The following is a 24856-nucleotide window of genomic DNA, read 5'->3' as shown; positions in this document are numbered from 1 at the left end:
TCTAAATTATTAAAGTCAAGTTGACCTTAGCCAAAACATTTTTTCTTTCATGTTATGATATCCATTTTTAAATCAAATCACTTAATTATAAGGATAATACGACTTCATTGAAAAGTTTATCGACCTTTGGTCAAGGAAAAAAAACTTTATACTAGAGAAATGCGTCTTCTATGCTAAGCAAAATTTGCATTCGTATTTTAAAGACATGAAATCTTTGACCCCACGACAATATTTTTTTCAGTGTTAATTACGCACATTCACGAACCGATTTTATTTCTCACGCACGACATATTTCTTTTAGTCCCATTCACGCACATTTACGAGAGTTGCTTTGGATTTTGTTCACGACTCACGTGGTTCACGCGTATCTCGTGCACACCTCTAGTAAGAATATCATTTCTACTCCATGTGCAAAATTTCACGTACAACGGAGTAAAATTCTGGATTCTGGGGTCATATACACTGTAAAAAATATTTACGTGATATTAAAAATTACGCAACCTAAATTTTAGGATGCGAAAATTATAAAATATTAAAGACAATTATTTTTTTTAAATAATGCAATTTTAATTAAAATAAAGTTTATAATCTTTGATTCAATTTTTTTTTCATTAAATTTAGGACGCAAATTTTGTAAATTTGCGTCCCTCCGTTAAAGTTGCATGTCTTTGAACTAAGGATAATTTTCCTTAAAGTAACGAAACACATTTTTTCATTTAAAGAAATTGTCCTTAAATTAACTGAAATATTGAAACTTTAGATTTAAGATAAAAACGCTTCATATATAGGATAAGACTTATTTTGAGGATTTAGCGTCTTTGGTTTAAAGTTTTTTTTTTTTTTTTTGGAATTAAGAAAACATTTTTTACTTTGAAGTATCCGTTATAATTTGGATTTTTAAACTGGCATTTGTTTGTACGTGAGTACCTTTATTAATAAACCGCGAAAAGAGAATACAAATTTGATAAATGGGATATGTATCCTAATTTTAATTTTATTGGTCCTAGATTTAAGACCAGATAGGTCGCTAAAAAATTTCTTTGTTTAAAAAAAGCCGCATCTTTGGCTCGAAATCAATACCAAAATCCTTAAGCGAAGGTTAAAATCTTTGGATCCAAGTAAACTTTTTTGAGTGTAAGTGCAAAGATTTATATGGGAGCTAAATCTGAACCGATTTCTTCCAAAATCCATAGGGTTATATTCTGATCCAAGACAGAATCGTGTGCCAAATTTCAAGTCGATGGGACTAAAACTGCGACCTGAACTTTGATTACAAAAATGTTTTTACAGACATACGGACATGGCTATATCGACTCAGAGACCGATCCCGAGCAATATAGTCAAAGACATCGTGTGTCTATCTCGTCTCAATCTGGGTGTTGCAAACATATGCACTAACTTATATGTTAATACCCAGTTCCAGTGTGGCGCAGGGTAAAAGTGAGTAGATACTATTTTTTTCGATTTTAGCTCCAGGTCTTTTGAGGACACTACAAAACCCACATGTTCATTCAATTTGGAGTCATCGGTATAGAAGCTTTGTTTTTGGGGCACACAGACCATACTTCACTGGTGGAATTTAGTGCCTCGAACTTTTTGTCGAAAAGGGGTTTTGCCAGAGTGTAATCTGGTTTTTTTGAGAACCGCACTGGGCATCATAGATTTTTTCAATCGAAAGCATAAAAAACAACACACATGCAATGAAGCCTCTCAGAAGTGGACTCCCACAGTTGCCTAATTTTTGTCCACATTTGGGAGATGTCCAGTTATAAGAGGTTAATTTTAAAATTTTCCATCATTGACTTAATTAACTTAATGTTTCTATCATGATTAAAAAGTTAATTGTATCAATTAATTTATTAATTGAAAAAATTTTCAACTTCAATTAACTTTTTAATTGGAAATATTTTGGTGATATTTTTTTCTGTGTGGGTGTACAGAAATAGGACGGTAGGGCGTTCAACAAATTTTTATACCCACCACCATAGAATAGTGGCGGGGATATAATACACATCGTTTGTAACACATCGAAATAACGATTTCCGACTATATAAAGTATATATATTCTTGATCAGGGAGAAATTCTAAGACGATATAACCATATCCGTCTGTCTGTCTGTCTGTTGAAATCACGCTACAGTCTTCAATAATGAAGCAATCCTGCTGAAATTTTGCACAAACTCGTCTTTTGTCTGCAGGCAGGTCAAGTTCAAAGATGGGCTATATCGGTCCAGGTTTTGATATAGTCCCCATATAAACCGACCTCCCGATTTGAGGTCTTGGTCTTATAGAAATCGTAGTTTTTATCCAATTTGCCTGAAATTTGGAATCTAGTGGTATTCTAGGACCATAAAGACGTGTGTCGAAATGGTGAGTATCGGTCCATGTTTTGACATAGCCCCCATATAGACCGATCTCCCGATTTTACTTCTCGGGCTTCTAGAAACTGTATATACTATCCGATTTGGCTGATGTTGGAAATCTAGAGGTATTTTAGGACCATGAAAAGGTGTGTAAAAAATGGTGTGAGTTTCGGTCCATGTTTTGGTATAGCCCTCATACAGACCGATCTCCCGATTTTACTTCTTGGGCTTATAAAAATTGTAGTTTTTATCCAATTTGTTTGAAATTGGAAATGTAGAGGTATTCTAGGAAAATAAAGAGATGTGCCGAAAATGGTGATTATCGATCCATGTTTTGATATAGCCCCTATAAAAACCGATCTCCCGATTTTATTTCTTAGGCTTCTAGAATCCATAGTTTTTACCCGATTTGCCTGAAATTGGAAATCTAAAGGTATTCTAGGAAAATAAAGACGTGTGTCGAAAATGGTGATTATCGGACCATGTTTCGATATAGACCCCATATAGACCGATCTCCCGATTTTACTTCTTGGGCTTCTAGAATCCGTAGTTTTTGTCCAATTCACCTGAAATTGGAAATCTAGAGGTTTTCTAGGACCATAAAGGGGTGTGCCGAATATATTGAGTATCGGTACAGTTTTTGATATAGCCCCCTTAAAAACCGGCCCTCCGATTTGGGGTCGAGCTTCTAGAACTGCAATTAAATGCTGAATACTGTGTGTATCTTTCCATGTCTTGGTAGAGCCCCCATTGCACCGAACTCGTGATTTAACTCCTAGAGTTTCTAGAAATTGTAGTTTTTATCCGATTTGCCACAAATTGACAATATACTGGCATTTTAGATCCATAACAAAGTGTATATGATGTAGTTTTATCGGTTTTATTTGGAGGCCTTACCACCATATACAACGATTTCACTTATTTAGGGTATATATCATGAAACTTGCTTGAAACTGAATGCAAAATTTCTAGATTTTATTTCGCGTAGTCATTTAAATAATTGGTATGAAAATCCACAGATTTTAGATTTCAAATCAAGACGTTATTTCATAATTTTCTTGCACACTTACAAGAGATGTTTATGATTCCTCCAAAACTGAAACAAAAAATGGTTCTTATAAATGCAGAACCTGATGTAGTCTTTTCAGGTAAAATCTTTACATTTATCTGTGGGAAGCGTACTAGTTGAACTGATCTGCTTGGGAAAATATCTGTCATCAAACCCCCCTGAAATTTTCAAAGGAAACTATTATATTTGATTCATGGTGGTGGGTATTTAAGAGTCGGCCCGGCCGAACTTACTACTTGTTAAAATACTTGTTAATAGGTAATTTAAACTTTTTTGTTTCAAATAAGACAAAAACCACCTAAAAATTACTAAAATGGTACAAATTACTTAAATCTTGTTAAATGCATTGCTTCTGCGACAAATTTACACCACTTCCGGATCCAAAAAGAACATTTTCAATACTTTTTTGGCGACACTTTTTTTTACTTGGTAATTAGAATCCTCGTGCAAAATTTGAAGCAAATCAAAGAAAAACTCTGGCTTCTGGAGCCATAATGCTGGAACCCAGGATTTGGACAGTATTTTACATTGGTCCTAGAAGACAGAGTTTTACTATGATTTGCTTAAATTATTATGTTGATATCCGTTCAAAATTTGCAGAATTATTAAAAAAAAGCGATTTGGAACCACTGTGTGCCAATTGATTAGTTTTTATGGGAATATCTGAAGTCATTGGTTTACTTGGATAAACCAGCAACGATTGACGTTTCGGAAACCAATAAAGGGTGATACGGTCAAAATTTGGTCAAGGGAAAACGCGTGTAAATCGGTGAAATCGTTTATTTAAAAAATCAAATTAAATTTCTGTTTTAAGTTCAATTAGTATAAAATTCAGGAAAAATATTCAGTTAGGCTTTCGCTTTTCCAAATCCGAATTGCCGGGCCTCACGCTTGACACCTGCCATCAGATTTTGTACAGCCACCTTGTCCACCTTCTTCGCCGCAGAAAGCCAGTTTGCCTTGAACTGCTGCTCGCCCTTAGCAGTTTTTTTTTGGTCTTCTTTAGGTTCCGCTTGACAATAGCCCAGTATTTCTCAATTGGGCGGAGCTCTGGCGTGTTGGGAGGGTTCTTGTCCTTGGGAACTACCTGCACGTTGTTGGCGGCGTACCACTCCATGGCCTTTTTACCGTAATAGCAAATGCCAGTATTTCTCAATCCGGCCAAAACAGTACGGAACAACCGTGTTTCTTCAGGAAAGGCAGAAGACGTTTATTCAAACACTCTTTCACGTAAATTTCTTGGTTGACAGTCCCGGAAGCTTTGAAAATGCTGCTTTTCACGCCACAGGTACAGATGGCTTGCCAAACCAGATATTTCTTTGCGAACTTTGACCAGGGCTGTGGAGTCGAGCCAATTTTGCTCGACTCCGACTCCGACTCCAGCATTTTTCATCAGCTCGACTCCGACTCCGGAGTCGACTCCGGGTAATATAACTAAATCTCATTTTAATACCAATAATTTGTAGTTCTATTGTGGGGGTACCGTAAGTGGATCGATATAAAGTATCGTATTTATTTATGTGTTTAAAAAAAAAGGTCTTAATTTCACATTAGATGCCAATTGAACTCTATATTTCAATTTTAGGGCAATGTTTAATAAAAAGAATAATGATATAAATACCCATCATAATATGAGAAGATACCAACAGTATATGTATTTGTGGACCAAAATTATTGATAAATTTGTTGCGAGCTATATAAAGGTTTATATTCCCATATGCATGAATTTGAATCTGAATCGATTTAGACAAAATTGTATATACTTCTACAAAATCTATGTACCTAAAATTTAAATCTAACGTTATGGGACGTAATACAACTTTAACAAAAAATAAAAATGCAAAGAAGGTCTAAAGTCGGGCGGGCCGATTATAATATACTCTGCACAACTTTGTATTTAGATCGACATTTTGATAAAATCTCAAATCAGACTTTTACAAAATCTCGGGCAATATTTGGGAAATATTTGTAATTGTTTAGACAATTTCGCAAAAATGCATTTATGATTCATTCATTGAAAAATTTGAAAATTTTAGTCATTTCTACAAGTTTTCGACTGCTAAGTATCAGTGAGCATAAAATTTTGGAAAAATATTGCAAAATTTTATATAGAAATAAAATTTTGCAAAATTTTCTACAGAAACAAAATTTTGACTAAATTTTCTATAGAAATAAAATTTTGGCAAAATTTTCTAAAGAACTCAAATTTTGAGCAAATATGTAGAAATAAAATTTTTGTATAAAATGTTTATAGAAATAAAATTTGGCAAAATTTTTTTATAGAAATAAAAGTTTGAAAAAATTATCAATAGAAATACAATTTAAAAAAAAAAATGTTTAGCAAACAAAATTTTGCAAAATTTTCTATAGAAATAAAATTTTGCAAAATATTCTATAGAAACAAAATTTTTTCTATGGAAATAAAATTTGACAAAATTTTTTTTAGAAATATAATTTTGACCAAATTTTCTATTAAAAAAATCTATTACTACAAAATGTTGACCAAATTTTCTAATAAAAAAATCTATTACTACAAAATTTTGGCAAAATTTTCTATAGAAATAAAATTTTGACTTAAATTTTTATAGAAATAAAATTATCAAAAATTTTGGCAAACTTTTCTATAGAAATAAAATTTTGACTTAAATTTTTATAGAAATAAAATTATCAATAGAAATAAAATTTTGCAAAATATTCTATAGAAACAACATTTTGACTCAATTTTCTATAGAAATAAAATTTTGACTAAATTTTCTATAGAAAAAAATATTTCTATAGTAATAAAATTTTGAATAAATTTTTTATAGAAATAAAAGTTTGACAAAATTTGCTATAGAAATAAAATTTTGACAAAACTTTTTATAGAAATAACATTTTGACAAAATTGTCTATAAGAAACAACTTAGAAAAAATATTCTGTCAATATTCCACATATGTATATGGCCTTAAAATAAAATTAAAAAAAAAATAATTTCGATTGTTCGAAATATTTTAAATAAATTGATATGGGCATTAAAATGGATCGATCCAGCCCATCTGCTAGTCTAACATTCTAGGAACCATAAAAAGATAGCCGTAATTGGAAGTTGATTTTCATTTACAATCATGCTGTACATTGATCGAATGAATAACACAATGGAAACTAATTTGCGTAAAAACTTGCTTAGTTACAAAAGTGTGAAGTGTTTTAAAAAATTTGGTTTAGCCGGAGTCGGAGTCGAGCAAAATTTTTACGACTCCGACTCCGACTCCAGCAAAATCTTCAGACTCCGACTCCAAGACTCCGACTCCGGCTCCACAGCCCTGACTTTGACAGTTTTATGTTCTTGAAAATATCTGCTACCTTTTGCCGTATAAAACTCCTGTCCCAGAAGCTGCTTGTAGTCGTCTTTGACGTAGGTTTCGTCGTCCATTACCACGCAGTCAAACTTCGTCAGCATCGTCGTGTACAGCCTCCGGGATCGCGCTTTGGCCGTCGTATTTTGTTTATCATCGCGATTTGGAGTCACTACCTTCTTGTAAGTCGATAGTCCGGCTCGTTTTTTGGCTCGATGTACGGTTGTAGACGATACACCCAGCTTATTTGCGGCATCTCGGAGAGAGAGGTTAGGGTTTCGCTTGAAACTACCGCCAACTCTCTTTGTCGTCTCAGCGGCTTCCGGTTTTCGATTTTCCCCCGATCCAGACTTAGGTTAGGTTAGGTTAGGTTATGTGGCAGCCCGATGTATCAGGCTCACTTAGACTATTCAGTCCATTGTGATACCACAGTGGTGAACTTCTCTCTTATCACTGAGTGCTGCCCGATTCCATGTTAAGCTCAATGACAAGGGACCTCCTTTTTATAGCCGAGTCCGAACGGCCAGACTTCCTGGCTGTCGACAAACGTTCCCCAAACACTTTAATTACATTTTTAACGGTTGATTTGGCAACTTTTAGCGATTTTGGCAGCTTTGCGTGCGAATAGCTCGGATTTTCGCGATGCGCGAGCAAAATTTTGATACGCTGCTCTTCTTGCTTGGACGGCATTTTGACAACTGAAGAGTGAATTCCAAAATCAAAATAGGAGCAACATTCTACACACACACACACACACACCTTCAAAATGAGGGGTGTTCAGGTTTTTTAAATGCAAAATTGAAAGAAATACGTCAAGTTTATATTGACCAAATTTTGACCGTATCACCCTTTATTCAAAGTGTCATTGCTGAAATACGCCCTCAATTGCTTGAAAAGGTGGTCGAAAATTGGACCTCCAGAATGACCTTTGTGGAAAATAGTCGTGGTGGTCATATGCCCGAAATTATATTTAAATGTTAAATGACAAGAAGTTATCTACTTAAGACAAAAATTTCGTCATTTCATAACTTAGCATGTGTTTTTGTATTTAAATTTCAAATCTGCAAGCTCTTGGAAAAACACCTTTTATTATCGCATACGATTGTGTCCATTAACGTCCTTAATTTTAATCAAACTTTGGTAAAATTCCAAAAACGAAAAAGTTCAAATGCCAATTCAAGTTACTCTCCCGTTGATTTGATGGCCATAAATCACATTTCCTCTATACAAATTGCTTTGATTTAAAGTCGCCTTTCCTAATTGAATATGACCCAGAGTCATTGTATGAAGCCATTCCATGCTGTATGGTATGTGGTGACACCAACCATTGTGGATATAGAGGCAGTCTGAAAAACGTATTACAAAGATACAGAGCCGAGAACAGTCAATGTCAATTCTTGGAAAAGGGTAAGGCATCCAACTTGAATGGCTTGATTTTTGCTCCTTCATTTTATGCAACAAGAGCAAAAAAGCAACAACGCCAAGTAAAAATATGGAAATGGGTAATGTCATAAAAGATTTGCTTGCTGTGACAAAAAAAAAAATATTTTCTTATCTTCATCATTGGCATTTCCAGCCAAATCCTCCGTTCTCAATTCGTCTATGCGATGAATGCTGCTGGAGCGAATCTAGATTTGAAGTTTGCCCCCCATCACTCTGTCATAGACTTCAAATGCTTGGTGTTGGTGGTTTTTACAGCCTCTCATAAATATATCCCACTGTGTGGGTAACTGTGAAATTGTAATATTTTTTAATAACAACAACAACAGCAACACGATGATGAAGAAGATGAATACAACAACAACAAAACATCGCAATTGCTGCAACAGCAAGAACCAATAATCCCAATTTTTTGTTTGGTATCCTGGTGATGCCTAAGCAGGAAGCCACAGATGATGGTGTTCGAAACGGTTACGACAACGGTGATAATGACGATGATCATGATTATGAAGCGGATGCTAATACTTATGAATGATGTGATGGGGAATAATATCCCTGAATTGTTGTTGGTTGTATGAATGACGTTGAGTGACAATGATGATGACAATGTCGCCTATATTTTGCAAAAACCAATCCCCAAGGAAAGAAAATTTTCCATTTGAGTTTCAGCATCGTAGTTTCTAAACTGCACCCACTTGGAGATCTGAAAACATGTTTCGTTACGTTTACTTGTTTTTTTTTTTTTATTTTTGTTCTGCTCTGGTATTTTAGAAACATCAATCCACATATTCCCGCTTGATGAGTTTTCTGGCATTTTCAGCCTTGTTTCTTTTTTTTGTTGCTTTTCTTCTGGCCCATGTGACTTGTAGTACTTGAGATATTGCTCGGCATGTCACTCAGGTTTTTGTCGAATGACGGTGACACGTTTAGATGCATGAAGAAAAACTGTCTCAGGCCCGATAGGTGACATAGAATAAGGCAACAACATTGGCTAGAATTTAAAATGAAAGAGATGGTTCGTTAAATGCATCAGTTTAAATGTGATTAAAGATTTTGATAAAATTTTGGAAGTTGGATTGCAATCAGAATCTTCAAAGTAAAAAATATTTTATTAATTGCAAAAACAAAAAAAAAAACATAACAATCTTTACATCATAGACTAGCCTCAAGTGGCAAATCAAATTGTAGATTTTACAAAATACTAAACATAAAAACAACTAAGAGTTCCTTCAATTTCTATATAATTAAAATTGGGAAGAAATTTTCTATAGGAATAAAATTGGGAATAAATTTTCTATAGAAGTAAAATTTTGAAGAAATTTTCTATAGAAATGAAAGTTTCAGAAAAGTTTCTATAAAAAAATTTTGACAAAATTTTGTATCGAAAAAAATTGTCCATAGAAATAAAATGTTGAGAAAATTGTGTTTAGAAATAAACTTTTGAGGAACTTTTCTATAGAAATAAAATTTGGACAAAATTTTCTATAGAAATAAAATTCTGAGAAAATTGTGTATAGAAATAAAATTTTAAGAAAATTTTCTATAGAAACAAAATTTGGACAAAATTGTCTATAGCAATAAAATTTTAAGAAAAATTTCTATAGAAAGAAAATTTTTACAAAATTTTCTATAGAAATAAAATTTTGACAAAATTTTCTATAGAAATAAAATTTTTACAAAATTTTCTATAGAAATAAAATTTTGACAAAATTTTCTATAGAAATAAAATTTTGACAAAATTTTCTATAGAAATAAAATTTTGAGAAAATTTCCTATAGAAATAAAATTTTGACAAAATTTTCTATAGAAATAAAATTTTGAGAAAGATTCCTATAGAAATAAAATTTTGAGAAAATTTTCTATAGAAATAAAATTTTGAGAAAGATTCCTATAGAAATAAAATTTTGACAAAATTTCTATAGAAATAAAATTTTGACAAAATTTTCTATAGAAATAAAATTTTGAGAAAATTTCCTATAGAAATAAAATTTTAAGAAAGATTCCTATAGAAATAAAATTTTGACAAAATTTTCTATAGAAATAAAATTTTGAGAAAGATTCCTATAGAAATAAAATTTTGAGAAAATTTTTTATTATTGTTGTTTTTTTTTTATCTCAGCTTAAAATCATGCATTGACTAAACTACAAGTGTAGCTTAACCAACATAGGAAAAGTATGCTTGTCAAATTTATTTGGGCAAAGCCCTATAGACTGCAAGATGGTTGGATGTACAGCTGTTTCGGAATTACCACATTCCTCATCAGCATCCTCTACTTGCAGCAAAACTATCAACCAATTATCAGAATAAATTCGGGTAATTCACTCAACCCAAAGTGAACTACACTTGAACCTCCCGAAAAAGGGTTTGATAGTCGGCTACTGCCTAAACAAATTTGCCAGCATATCTCTTTTCCTTTGCCAAACTCAAATCATCGATTTGAATGTATTTGGCTGGGTTTGTTTTTGAGCGTGCTTCCTCTATCTTCTTTTTTTTCGGGAGGTTCAAGTGTAGTTCACTTTGGGTTGAGTGAATTACCCGAATTTATTCTGATAATTGGTTGATAGTTTTGCTGCAAGTAGAGGATGCTGATGAGGAATGTGGTAATTCCGAAACAGCTGTACATCCAACCATCTTGCAGTCTATAGGGCTTTGCCCAAATAAATTTGACAAGCTACTTTTCCTCTGTTGGTTAAGCTACACTTGTAGTTTAGTCAGTGCATGGCTTTAAGCTGAGATAAAAAAAACAACAATAACGATTGAAGAGAAGCCAACAATAACAAACAAAACGAATGAAAATTTTTTATAGAAATAAAATGTTGAGAAAATTTTCTATAGAAATAAAAATTTGAGAAAATTTTCTATAGAAATAAAAATTTGAGAAAATTTTCTATAGAAATAAAATTTTGAGAACATTGTCTTTAGAAATAAAATTTTGACACAATTTTCTAAAGAAATAAAATTTTGAGAACATTTTCTGTAGAAATAAAATTTTGACAAAATTTTCTATGGAAAAAAACTAAACTGAGAAATTTTTCTATAGAAATAAAATTGCGACAAATTTTTCTATAAAAATAAAATTTTGACAAAATTTTCTATAGAAATAAAATTTTGACAAAATTGTCTATGGAAATAAAATTTTGACAAAATTTTCTATAGAAATAAAATTTTGACACAATTTTCTATAGAAATAAAATTTTGACAAAATTTTCTATCGAAATAAAATTTTGACAAAATTTTCTATAGAAATACAATTTTGACCAAAATTTTCTATAGAAATAAAATTTTGACAAACTTTTCTATCGAAAAAATTTGAGAACATTTTCTGTAGAAATAAAATTTGGTATGGAAAAAAAAATTTTGACAAAATTTTCTATAGAAATAAAATTTTGACAACATTTTCTAAAGAAATAAACTTTTGACAAAATTTTCTATAGAAATAAAATTTTGACAACATTAAAATAAACTTTTGACAACATTTTCTATAGAAATAGAATTTTGACAAAATTTTCTATAGAAATAGAATTTTGACAAAATTTTCTATAGAAATAAAATGTTGACAAAATTTTCTATAGAAATACAATTTAGACAAAAGTTTTATAGAAATAAAATTTTGTATAGCAATAAAATTTTGAGGAAATTTTCTATAGAAATAAAATTTTGGCAAAAATTTCTATAGAAATAAAATTTTGACAAAATTTTCTATAGAAATAACATTTTGAGGAAATTTTCTATAGAAATAAAATTATGACATAATTTTCTATAGAAATAAAATTTTAACAAAATTTTCTATAGAAATAAAATTTTGACAAAATTTTCGATAGAAATACAATTTTGACAAAATTTTCTATAGAAATGCTAGGACCCCAAATATTTTAAAATGCAATTATTTGGGAATTACCAATATGAGTTGGGATCTTTATAACTTTTGACCTAATTGAAAATTTGTTTTAAGAAATATTGCTGAATATACCATTCTCAAAATTCGTATAATAAATCCCACCAATGAGGCTTTTTGGGTGCTTTTCCATTTGAGAACTTTTGAAATAAAATAAGTACACATGCACCGGATATTCTTATAAATGATCAGAAGGTAGATGTTGTTACCAGAGCGAAGAACTTAGGAGTGATATTCAATAGTTCACTTAGTTGGACAGATCATGTCAGACTTATGTTAGGTAAGAGCGCTGTGGTTTAGCCATTCCTATACGACACTAAACATACGAAATCTCTTGGCGAAAACTTTACTGTTACCAGGACTGGTTTATGGCTGTGAACTTTTTGCTAATTGTGACTCGGCGAGTCTACAGAGGTTAAATATTGTCTTCAATAGCATCATCCGTTATGTGTATGGACTGAATAGGTGACAAGGGGTCACACATCTAGCGAATTCTCTGTATGGATTTAGTTTTCAGACCCTCCCCAATTCAAGAGCTTTGATATTTTTGCAGAAACTTGTTGTAAAACGGACACTGGATAACTTGTATTAGAAATTGAGATTCACAAGATCAAGCAGAGGAAGAAAAATAATACCGTCGATGTGCATATTCTTTCATATTAAGTCAATATTTTTTGCAGTATATGAACGACCTTAAGTTCGGCATGGCCGACTCTTAAATACCCACCAACATAAATCAAAGGTCTACTAAACGATGGGTCTCAGATTGGTCCTTCTTGGCGTTACATACAAATGCACAAACCGATCATAGTACCCACTCATAAAATACAAGAAATTGTTTGTACTCATTTTTCTTTGTTAATCCAAACAAACGGTTTTTGTGATCAACGGAAAATGTAAATTTTTTCAGTATCTAGTTTATTATTCAAATCACGATTAATCGAGTTGACTCTTTATTTAATACAAACTCATTTTTTATCTCTTTGCAGGTATGTACATAGAAAAAATGTGTGATAAAAGGTACACTATTAATTACACACATATATATATATATATATATATATATATATATATATATATATATATATATATATATATATATATATATATATATATATATATATATATATATATATATATATATTTATATTTATATATATATATATATATATATATATATATATATATATATATATATATATATATATATATATATATATATATATATATATATATATATATATATATATATATATATATATATATATATATATATATATATATGTGTAATTAATAGTGTACCTTTTATCGCACATTTTTTCTATGTACATACCTGCAAAGAGATAAAAAATGAGTTTGTATTAAATAAAGAGTCAACTCGATTAATCGTGATTTGAATAATAAACTATATATATATATATATATATATATATATATATATATATATATATATATATATATATATATATATATATATATATATATATATATATATATATATATATATATATATATATATATATATATATATATATATATATATATATATATATATATATATATATATATATATATATATCTTTATCAGTGATTTTAATTCATTATCTGAAACTGGCTCCTATATGGTTAAGTCTCCTAGTGATGGTATCGATATAATCGAGTCAGCCACCAAGTTTTTGGGATTTTATGCAATTGAGCTAAATGGCTTTTTAATACAAATAATTTTGGGAATTTTCATGTACAAATTTTTATTTTTGACAAATAATATATAAAGATTTATAATGGAAAAAGTGTATATAAGAAGTATATTAATAAAATGCAGTTATTCCTAGAAGTAAAAAGAACAGCTATCAAAGTTTAACACTAAATGCAATTAGTATCAAATACGAATTTAATTATTCGATTTTGTGGTTTTCGTACATTTGTTTACTCCCCTCCATTGTTCTCATTTTCTGCAAATGGCTTTATGTGAATGCAGTGCATATACAGGTGCATAAATATAAATTAGCCTTACATTTTTGGTTTTAAGAGTCGCTTACATTTAGTTAGCAAATTGCCTTGAGTAAGATCCTCTTTATTTAGTGAGCGTGCTATTGCATACAAATGCATCAAAGTGCATTTTCTGTTATACACCACCCCCTCTTAAAATACATGCTCTCCATATATTTTTCCATGGTTACATTAGTAGGCGACACACAATCAAATACCACGAAACATACAGAAAACAAGAGAACAATAATGGACACCCCTCTCCCATTGTAGGTATGTGTTAGTGTCGTTAAAGTGAGGTAAATTTTCAGCTCTCAGCGAAGTAACGATGCTTGTGTTTGCTGCTTTCCTTGTTAACAGTGATGTGGTGGTCTTTTGTCCTACAAAGTGCATTGTTTTGCCTATGCATGCGTGTATTATAAAATGTGTGTTGGAGGATTTTATGTGAATTGTATGAATGTGGTTATTATTATTATTATTATTATTATTATTATTATTATTATTATTATTGTGGGAATGTAACAAAGGCATAGTGTTTTACTATTTCCACAACTTACCTGTACTAAAATATTTATAGAGGTGTGTGTGTGTGAGTGTGCATATTTTGTTTTGCACAATTAAGGCTAATCGTAGTTATGGCCAACATGAAATGGATATGTTCTTTGTATATTTTTTTATTAAAGTTTTTTTGTTTGCATGTTCATCTTTTGTTGTTTCTTAAGTGCATTATGCAAATTAACTTGTTTAATGGATAATAAGCTCAAACTGTATACATGTGTTTCCGAATTTGTAATAATTATACACGAACAAAAAAAACATAATTATAATAAAAAATACATAAACGCCAAAAAAAAAAACAATAATCCGATGTAGCTCACACAGCCCTTTTACGGCTTATAGATTCTGAATAAAACATTGAATTGAATGTATCAATCCGTGCGTTGATGGAAGGGTTGATTTTTTTCTGTTTGCGGCAGACTATTCGAGCTGTTGATTTCAAAGAGAAATTTCAACTCTTCAATCATCGGACGCATTGTACGCATTGAACGGTATGTAATTGGTATGTAATTCACCTTACCTAAGCCTGTTTCTTGTTTTTGTTTATAATCCACACCAAAAAAAAATCTTCTTGAAAATTAAGAAATACTTTGTTTTTCAAATTAATTTACTAAAACTAAAGGATATATATGTATATTTTTTAAATTTTATTATTTAAAGAAAATATAAATTTTTTAGCCGTATATAAACTTGTGTGAGACTGTTAGCTATATCAACTCAGGGACCGATCTTGAACAATATTGACCAAGACACCATGTGCCTATTTTGTCTCCTTCTGGGTGTTTGCTATAGCAAACATATGCCCTAACTTATAATACCCTGTTCCACAGTGTGGCGCAGGTTATAAAAAACTCGCATGTAATCAATTTTGCGCTTTTCTATACCGGTGTCAGTTTGAACATTTTCTAGTACTTGGTCCATATGCCTTTATTTTTTAATACCATATTTATACGTTCTGACATACTTTCAACCAATTCCTGTATAATTTCATCTGGTACATTCTCCCACCCAGCTGTACTCGTTCACACAGGTCTTCTTATTCTGATTTGTACAATCCTAGCTGTCTTCCCACGATTGACCATAACCCAATCGGGGTGAGGTCGGGGCTTTGCGCTGGCCAATTAATCACTGGAAATTTTTGCTCACTAAAGGGTGATACGGTCAACATTTGGTCAAGGGAAAACGCGTGTAAATCGGTGAAATCGTTTATTTAAAAAATCAAATTAAATTTCTTTTTCAAGTTCAATTAGTATAAAATTCAGGAAAAATATTCAGTTAGGCTTTCGCTTTTCCAAATCCGAATTGCCGGGCCTCGCGCTTGACACCTGCATCAGATTTTGTACAGCCACCTTGTCCACCTTCTTCGCCGCAGAAAGCCAGTTTGCCTTGAACTGCTGCTTGTCCTTAGCAGCTTTTTTGGTCTTCTTTAGGTTCCGCTTGACAATAGCCCAGTATTTCTCAATTGGGCGGAGCTCTGGCGTGTTGGTAAGGTTCTTGTCCTTGCGAACCACCTGCACGTTGTTGGCGGCGTACCACTCCATGGCCTTTTTACCGTAATGGCAAGATGCCAAATCCGGCCAAAACAGTACGGAACAACCGTGTTTCTTCAGGAAAGGCAGCAGACGTTTATTCAAACACTCTTTCACGTAAACTTCTTGGTTGACAGTCCCGGAAGCTATGAAAATGCTGCTTTTCAAGCCACAGGTACAGATGGCTTGCCAAACCAGATATTTCTTTGCGAACTTTGACAGTTTTATGTGCTTGAAAATATCTGCTACCTTTCGCCTTCCTTTTGCCGTATAAAACTCCTGTCCCGGAAGCTGCTTGTAGTCGGCTTTGACGTAGATTTCGTCGTCCATTACCACGCAGTCAAACTTCGTCAGCATCGTCGTGTACAGCCTCCGGGATCGCGCTTTGGCCGTCGTATTTTGTTTATCATCGCGATTTGGAGTCACTACCTTCTTGTAAGTCGATAGTCCGGCTCGTTTTTTGGCTCGATGTACGGCTGTAGACGATACACCCAGCTTAGTTGCGGCATCTCGGAGAGAGAGGTTAGGGTTTCGCTTGAAACTACCGCTCTTTGTCGTCTCAGCGGCTTCCGGTTTTCGATTTTCCCCCGATCCAGACTTCGTGGCTGTCGACAAACGTTCCCCAAATACTTTAATTACATTTGTAACGGTTGATTTGACAACTTTTAGCGATTTTGCCAGCTTTGCGTACAAGTAGCTCGGATTTTCGCGATGCGCGAGCAAAATTTTGATACGCTGCTCTTCTTGCTTGGACGGTATTTTGACAACTGAAGAGTGAATTCCAAAATCAAAATAGGAGCAACATTCTACACACACACATACCTTCAAAATGAGGGGTGTTCAGGTTTTTTAAATTTGAAAAAATTGAAAGAAATACGTCAAGTTTATATTGAGCAAATTTTGACCGTATCACCCTTTTTAGGTTAGGTTGGGTTGTATAAATAAATAAATAAATTTTTGTGTTGAAATTGATGTCCACTTAGACCAGTATAGGTCCATTGTGATTCCTCGATGTGATCTTTCCATCTTCTTCCTTCCGATGCGGTCCGCCTTGTCCCAGAGCTTCCTCCTGCTCGTTCTCTTTGACGCTGGGACCGACCTTCGCCCTTTGCAGCGGTCAACACCATTACCTTCATCTACGCTTGAGTTCTAATGGTTATCTTACCTCTTATCGTTTTTTTTTTGTTCACAAACTGTTGAATTTTGAATGGCATTTCATCAGAAAAACTCAAATATCATAACTAGCAAATTTTGTGTAAGCGTAGTAAATTCTTGGCTCTTTCAAGTCTAAATTGCCTAGCTTATTGGACATGAAGACTAAGGAATCTTTATTATTAAGTTATTGATAAGAAAATACCCATCTACACAAGCCTAACTATACATCGCTGGCTTATTCGAATTTCCATAGCCCGTAGTATACATCTGGCGGGAGGATATGATTCTTTTTATATCCTCCACTATAGGATGGACGGTATATTGACAAAGTTAACACATCGAAATATTAGTCTAAGACTCCATAATGTATATATATTCTGTGGGTCGTAGTGAATTTCTGAGTCGATCTAACCATGTCCGTCCGTCTGTTGAAATCACGAAACATTGATAGCTTTTTTGAAACTTGGTACAAGTAACAGGTTGGCTGATAAGTCCCCGGTCTAACAAAGAAAAACACATTTTTTTTGTCAAAATTCGTTTTTATTATTCAACATAGTTCGCTTCAAGAGCAATACAACGATTATAACGACCTTCCAATTTTTTGATACCATTCTGGTAGTACTCCTTCGGTTTTGCCATAAAATAGGCCTCAGTTTCGGCGATCACCTCTTCATTGCAGCCAAATTTTTTTCCCTGCGAGCATCCTTTTGAGGTCTGAGAACAATAAAAAGTCGCTGGGGCCAGACCTGGAGAATACGGTGGGTGGGGAAGCAATTCGAAGCCCAATTCATGAATTTTTGCCATCGTTCTCAATGACTTGTTGCACGGTGCGTTGTCTTGATGGAACAACACTTTTCTCTTCTTCATATGGGGCCGTTTTGCCGCGATTTCGACCTTCAAACGCTCCAATAACGCCATATAATAGTCACTGTCGATGGTTTTTCCCTACTCAAGATAATCGATAAAAATTATTCCATGCGCACACAAAAAAACAGAGGCCATTACTTTGCCAGCGGACTTTTGAGTCTTTCCACGCTTCGCAGACGGTTCATCGGTCGCTGTCCACTCAGCCGACTGTCGATTGGACTCAGGAGTGCAGTGATGGAGCCATGTTTCATCCATTGTCACATATCGACGGAAAAACTGAGGTGTATTACGAATTAACAGCTGCAAACACCGCTCAGAATCATCAACACGTTTTTGTTTTTGGTCAAATGTGAGCTCGCGCGGCACCCATTTTTTACAGAGCTTCCGCTTATCCAAATATTGATGAATGATAGGACCAACACGTTCCTTTGATATCTTTAAGGTATCTGCTATCTCGATCAACTTCATTTTACGGTCATTCAAAATCATTTTATGGATTTTTTGATGTTTTCGTCGGTAACCACCTCTTACGGGCGTTCACTGCGTTCACCGTCCTCCGTGCTCATTTCACCACGCTTGAATTTTGCATACCAATCAATTGTTGATTTCCCTGGGACAGAGTCCGGAAACTCATTATCAAGCCAAGTTTTTGCTTCCACCGTATTTTTTGCCTTCAGAAAACAGTATTTTATCAAAACACGAAATTCCTTTTTTTCCATTTTTTTTTCACAATAACAAAAGTTGCTTCACAAAAGACGCTCTTTCTCACAAACTAATTGACTCACAGACTTCAAATTTGGATACGAATCATTTGAACGTTGGTTGTATATAAAATAATATGCATTTAATACTAGCGACGCCATCTATGTGTCAGACCGGGGACTTTCAGCCAACCTGTTAACATGTTGCAATTAGAAAACTATTTTAGTTGACATTTATAATACCCTACATTTTCTTTCATGGTAGGTTCACTTGTTTTTTTTAGTTTAATTCCCATAACCATTTCTTTGAAATATGGCAACATCGATTTGTCAATCAAGCTTTCGATAACATTTAGCTTTTGCAACAGACTCTGTTGCACATACAAATGACGGTTATTTTCAAAATCGAATACGAATGTGACTTGAAATTTTCAGATGCGCAGAATCGTAAACTTTGCTTCATTGGAATTTTGTATTACCCGCCAAATGTGTATACCACTAACAACAATATCGAATATCGTAATTCCAGGCTTGTGGGTTTTAAAGGGGAAATTGTTTTGATTCAATTCCAGCTGAGACAACAACACAAATGCACACACACACACACACATTGGTGGTTTCGGTATGGATTCAAAGAGAGTGGGTGGTTTGGGTGTTTCTAATAAGCTCTCATACACACTCCTACACACAAGAGAATATGGAATTTGTGGGGAGCGAGAAACCTACCTCAAATCATTTCATAGTGTTCTCTTCTTCATGCAATGAGTGTGGAGGGGGGGTATTTGTAGGTGATGGCAAAGTTTTCATTTATGAGTTAAATTGTCTTCTTTTATTTCTTTTAATTGGCAATTGCATTTTTATGACAATATTTATTTATTTGTTATTGTTTGTTTAATTTTACCGTTTGAATTTCACTGTCATTACGTTTCGCCGCATGTTGATATTCTAATACAGCCTCTCGAATTCCATTGCGTTCCACAGCTGTTGTTTTCATTTTATTTATATGTTTTTGCAAAAATCATAGAAGAGGAAAATTGGAGAGCATTGAGCAGCATTACTCTCACTTCTCATCAAGAACGATGGAATAGTGGGGCTGTTTTCTATTGACCATAAAAATTCAAAGCAATTTGTGCGATTTTTTAGTTTTATTTTTGTCGCATCTACGAACGGGCGGTTATTTTTGTTTATTTTGTTTCGTTCGTTCGTTAGTTCTTGACAAGAAAAAAACACAAATTCCGAGGCTAGAAAAATTAACAAAAAATGAGTGTAAATAAATAAGCACATAACAATATTCACAATTAATTGAAAGTGTCAAAACAAATAGCCGACCAGAAAATATGTGTGACGTTGAAATTATTGAATAATAAATCAAATAGTTAAAAAAAAATTAAGGGTGCTTAAAAATCGACGATATATAAATTAACAAAAAATATTTTAAAAAAGTAAAGACAAAACTCCAGACAATTTGCTAAATTACCGTTATTTCCGTTTAGCAGGATGTATGTGTAAAATTAAATTCAAATTTTGTTTGTATTGAGTTTATGCTACTCTCGTGCTCATTTCAATTCATTTCCCTAACTCTCACCTGTACTGCTCATTAATTCCATATTTGCAAACATTGTCACGGTTAGAATATTATCCTGGCCCAAACTGTTATTCCTCTCCTGATTTAAACTGTTGCATTAGGGTTTATTTACCATAATCCACATTTTGTGTTTTGTTACTCTCCCGTTTTTTTTTAATATGTTTTACTTGTATTTCATCCCTGTGGCTTCCACTTAACGATTCATGGAATTTTGTTTCCATGATGCCTTGTTTTGAAAGATAAACAAAAACAAAATTTAGGAAAATAAACAAAAACAAGGAAAAGAAAATAACCACAGGCCATTGGGTCTTGTTTATATTTCGTTTGTAACATCAATACAACGAAACGAAGAAGAAGAAGAAGAATAATACAGGACCTACAGCAACATTTATGTGAATACCAAAGCCGGGACTGCATAGACTCATTGATAGATATATACAGTGAAACTTATCAAACTTGGACACCCTGTCGCGAGACCTTTGCTATTTTAACACATTAAAATTAACCTCTTATAACTGGACATCTCCCAAATGCGGACTAAAAATAGGCAACCGTGGTAGTCCAGTTCTGAGAGGCTTCATTGCATGCTAAACCAAAGTGTTTTGTTTTTTATGCTTTTGATTGAAAAAATCTATGATGCCCAGTGCGGTTCTCAAAAAATGCCAGATTACTTACACTCTGGCAAAACCCCTTTTCGACAAAAAGTTCGAGGCACTAAATTCCACCAGTGAAGTATGGTCTGTGCGCTCTAAAAACAAAGCTTCTATACCGATGACTCCAAATTGAATGGACATGTGGATTTTGTAGTGTCCTCAAAAGACCTGGAGCTAAAATCGAAAAAATAGTATCTACTCACTTTTAACCTGCGCCACACTGGAACAGGGTATTATAAGTTAGTGCATATGTTTGCAACATCCAGATGGAGACAAGATAGACACACGATGATTTTGGCTGTATTGCCTGAGTCCATATAGCCATGTCCTTATGTCTGTGAACACATTTTTGTAATCAAAGTCCAGGTCACGGTTTTAGTCCCATCTACTTGACGTTTGGCACACGATTCTGTTTTGGGTCAGAATAGAACCCTATGGAAGAAATCGGTTCAAATAAATCATTCGCTAGATATGCACTTACACTCAAACAAAGTTTACTTGGATCCAAAGATTTTGACCTTCGCTTAAGGATTTTGGTATTGATTTCGAGCCAAAGATGCGGCTTCTTTAAAATAAAGAAATTTTTTAGCGACCTATCTGGCTTTAAATCAAAGACCAAAAAATTAAAATTAGGATACAGATCTTATTTATCAAATGTTCATTCTCTTTTCGCGGTTTATTAATAAAGGTACTCACTTACAAACAAATGCCAGTTTAAAAATCCAAATTATAACGGATACTTCAAAGTAAAAAATGTTTTCTTAATTCCAAAAAAAAAAAAAACTTTAAACCAAAGACGCTAAATCCTCAAAATAAGTCTTATCCTATATATGAAGCGTTTTTATCTTAAATCTAAAGTTTCAATATTTCAGTTAATTTAAGGACAATTTCTTTAAATGAAAAATGTGTTTCGTTACTTTAAGGAAAATTATCCTTAGTTCAAAGACATGCAACTTTAACGGAGGGACGCAAATTTACAAAATTTGTGTCCTCAACTTAATGAAAAAAAAATTTGAATCAAAGATTATAAACTTTATTTTAATTAAAATTTCATTATTTAAAAAAAAAAAAATAATTGTCTTTAATATTTTATAATTTTCGCATCCTAAAATTTAGGTTGCGTAATCTTTAATATCACGTAAATATTTTTTTCAGTGTATATGACCCCACAATCCAGAGTTTTACTCCGTTGAAATTTTGCACATGGAGTAGAAATGATATTCTTACTAGAGGTGTGCACGAGATACGCGTGAACCACGTGAGTCGTGAACAAAATCCAAAGCAACTCTCGTGAATGGGACTAAAAGAAATATGTCGTGCGTGAGCGTGCGTGAGAAATAAAATCGGTTCTTGAATGTGCGTGATTAAAATTTCTACAAAATCACGCTCACGAAAAAAAATCAAGATTTAATTTTTTAATTTTTTTAATACGCACAAAAAAATTTCACGAAAATTTTTCCAATTAAAATTTTAATTGAATTTTAAAAAATATTCAATTAAAAATTTAAATGATTCAACAAATTTTTTAATTGAAACAAAAATCAATCACAAAAATAATAGTATCAATTAATGTTTTAATTGGATCCATTAACTTTTTAATTGACCTTCAATTATTTTTTAATTGATACTATCATTTCTGTGATTGAAGACATTTCAATTAAAAATTAATTGGATCAATTAATTTTGTGATTGTATCAGAAAAAATTTTTTTTGTGTGTATGTTAGTTAGCTGAAATTAATTTAGCTGTCGAACTATGTTCTTATTTTGAATTTTGTTTCCATTGCTCACTCCCGGTTGAAAAATGTCGTGAGTCTCGTGAATCGTGCATGAGCCTGAGTCTTTAAAAGTAGTTTGTGCGTGAGTCTTAGTTTCCATTTCGTGAACGTGCGTGAGTGTGATTGGCTACTAAACGTATCGTGCGTGAATAAACATTGGGTTGAAATCGGTTTAGATTTAGATATAGCTCCCATATTATATCTTTCGCCCGATATGCACATATACGACACCTGAAGAAATTTTGCACAAGGAGTAACAGTTTTACTATGCATGACGATGTTGGTTGAAGTGTGTCCAGATTTAGATTTAGATATAGGGAACCACCGTGGTGCATTGGTTTGCATGCCCGCCTTGCATACACAGGGTCGAGGGTTCAAACGCACTTTCAGATTTAGATTTAGATATATAGAGACATCGTGGTGCAATGGTTATCATGCTCGCCTTGCATACAGAGGGTCGTGGGTTCAAACCCAGTTTCGACCAAATACCAAAAAGTTTTTCAGCGGTGGATTATCCCACCTCAACTTCTCTAACTGCTTTCACTGCATTGTAGAACGCCGTTCGGACTCGGCTATAAAAAGGATGTCCCTTATCATTGAGCTTAACATAGAATCGGGCAGCACTTAGTGATAAGGGAGAAGCACTTAGTGATAAGGGAGAAGCTCTGGTATCACAATGGACTGAATAGTCGTCTAAGTGAGTCGCCGGGCTGCCACTATACCTAAAGTATATACATATGTATATATATATATATATATATATATATATATATATATATATATATATATATATATATATATATATATATATATATATATATATATATATATATATATATATATATATATATATATATATATATATATATATATATATATATATATATATATATATATATATATATATATATATATATATATTCTTGATCAGGGAGAAATTCTAAGACGATATAACCATGTCCGTCTGTCTGTCTGTCTGCCTGTTGTAATCACGCTACAGTCTTCAATAATGAAGCAATCGTGCTGAAATTTTGCACAAACCCGTCTTTTGTCTGTAGGCAGGTCAAGTTCGAAGATGGACTATATCGGTCCAGATTTTGATATAGTACCCATATAAACCGGTCTTGGGCTTAAAAAATTTTTATCCAATTTGCCTGAAATCTAGAGGTATTTTATGACCATAAAGAGGTGTGCCAAAAATGGTGAGTATCGGTCCATGTTTTGGTATAGCCCCCATATAGACCGATCTCCAGATTTTACTTCTTGGGCTTATAGAAACCGTCGGTTTTATCCAATTTGCCTGAAATTGTAAATCTGGAAGTATTTTCGGACCATAAAGAGGTGTGCTAAAAATTGTGAATATCGGCCCATGTTTTGGTATAGCCCCCCTATAGACCGATCTCCATAGTTTACTTCTTGGGCTTCTAGAATTCGTAGTTTTTATTCAATTTACCTGAAATTAGAAATCTAGAGGTGCTTTATGACCATAAAGAGGTGTGTCAAAAATGGTGAGTATCGGTCCATGTTTTGGTATAGCCCCCATATAGACCGATCTCCCGATTTTACTTCTTGGGCTTATAGAAACCGTAGTTTTTATCCAATTTGCCTGAAATTTGAAATCTATTTTCGGACCATAAAGAGGTGTGTCAAAAATTGTGAGTATGGGCCCATGTTTTGGTATAGCCCCCATATAGACCGATTTACCGATTTTACTTCTTGGGCTTCTAGAATCCGAAGTTTTTATCCGATTTGCCTAAAATTGTAAATATTCTGGTATTTTGGGCTCACAAGAAACGTGTATCGGATTTAGTTTTAATCGGTTCATTTGGTAATGCCTCCATATATACCGATTTCACTTCTTGGAGGTGTAGAAAGCGCACTGATCATGAAAACTACTTAAAACTCAATGAAAAATGTCCAGATTTTACTTCCCGGGTGA

The 24856-nt window shown here is 33.0% G+C and overlaps 1 protein-coding gene across 2 annotated transcripts in view; it reads left to right on the top strand.

Annotated features, from left to right (window-relative positions):
* Window positions 1-24856, top strand: part of alpha-Man-Ia (alpha-Mannosidase class I a) — a 477107-nt gene that overhangs the window by 234612 nt on the left and 217639 nt on the right. The window contains exon 1 of one of the 2 annotated variants that reach the window (XM_075302904.1): window positions 20059-20402. The exons of the other annotated variant lie outside the window; for it this stretch is intronic. The gene's annotated coding sequence lies outside the window, so the exon portion shown is untranslated. Of the gene's footprint in view, window positions 1-20058; window positions 20403-24856 lie in introns of those variants that run through there. 2 annotated transcript variants of the gene reach the window in all.

The sequence above is a fragment of the Haematobia irritans genome, chromosome 3, assembly GCF_050003625.1.
Source record: "Haematobia irritans isolate KBUSLIRL chromosome 3, ASM5000362v1, whole genome shotgun sequence".
Classification (NCBI taxonomy): Eukaryota; Metazoa; Arthropoda; class Insecta; order Diptera; family Muscidae; genus Haematobia; species Haematobia irritans.
The sequence above is the reverse complement of the archived record's forward strand: the minus strand, read 5'-3'. Positions and strand labels throughout refer to the sequence as shown.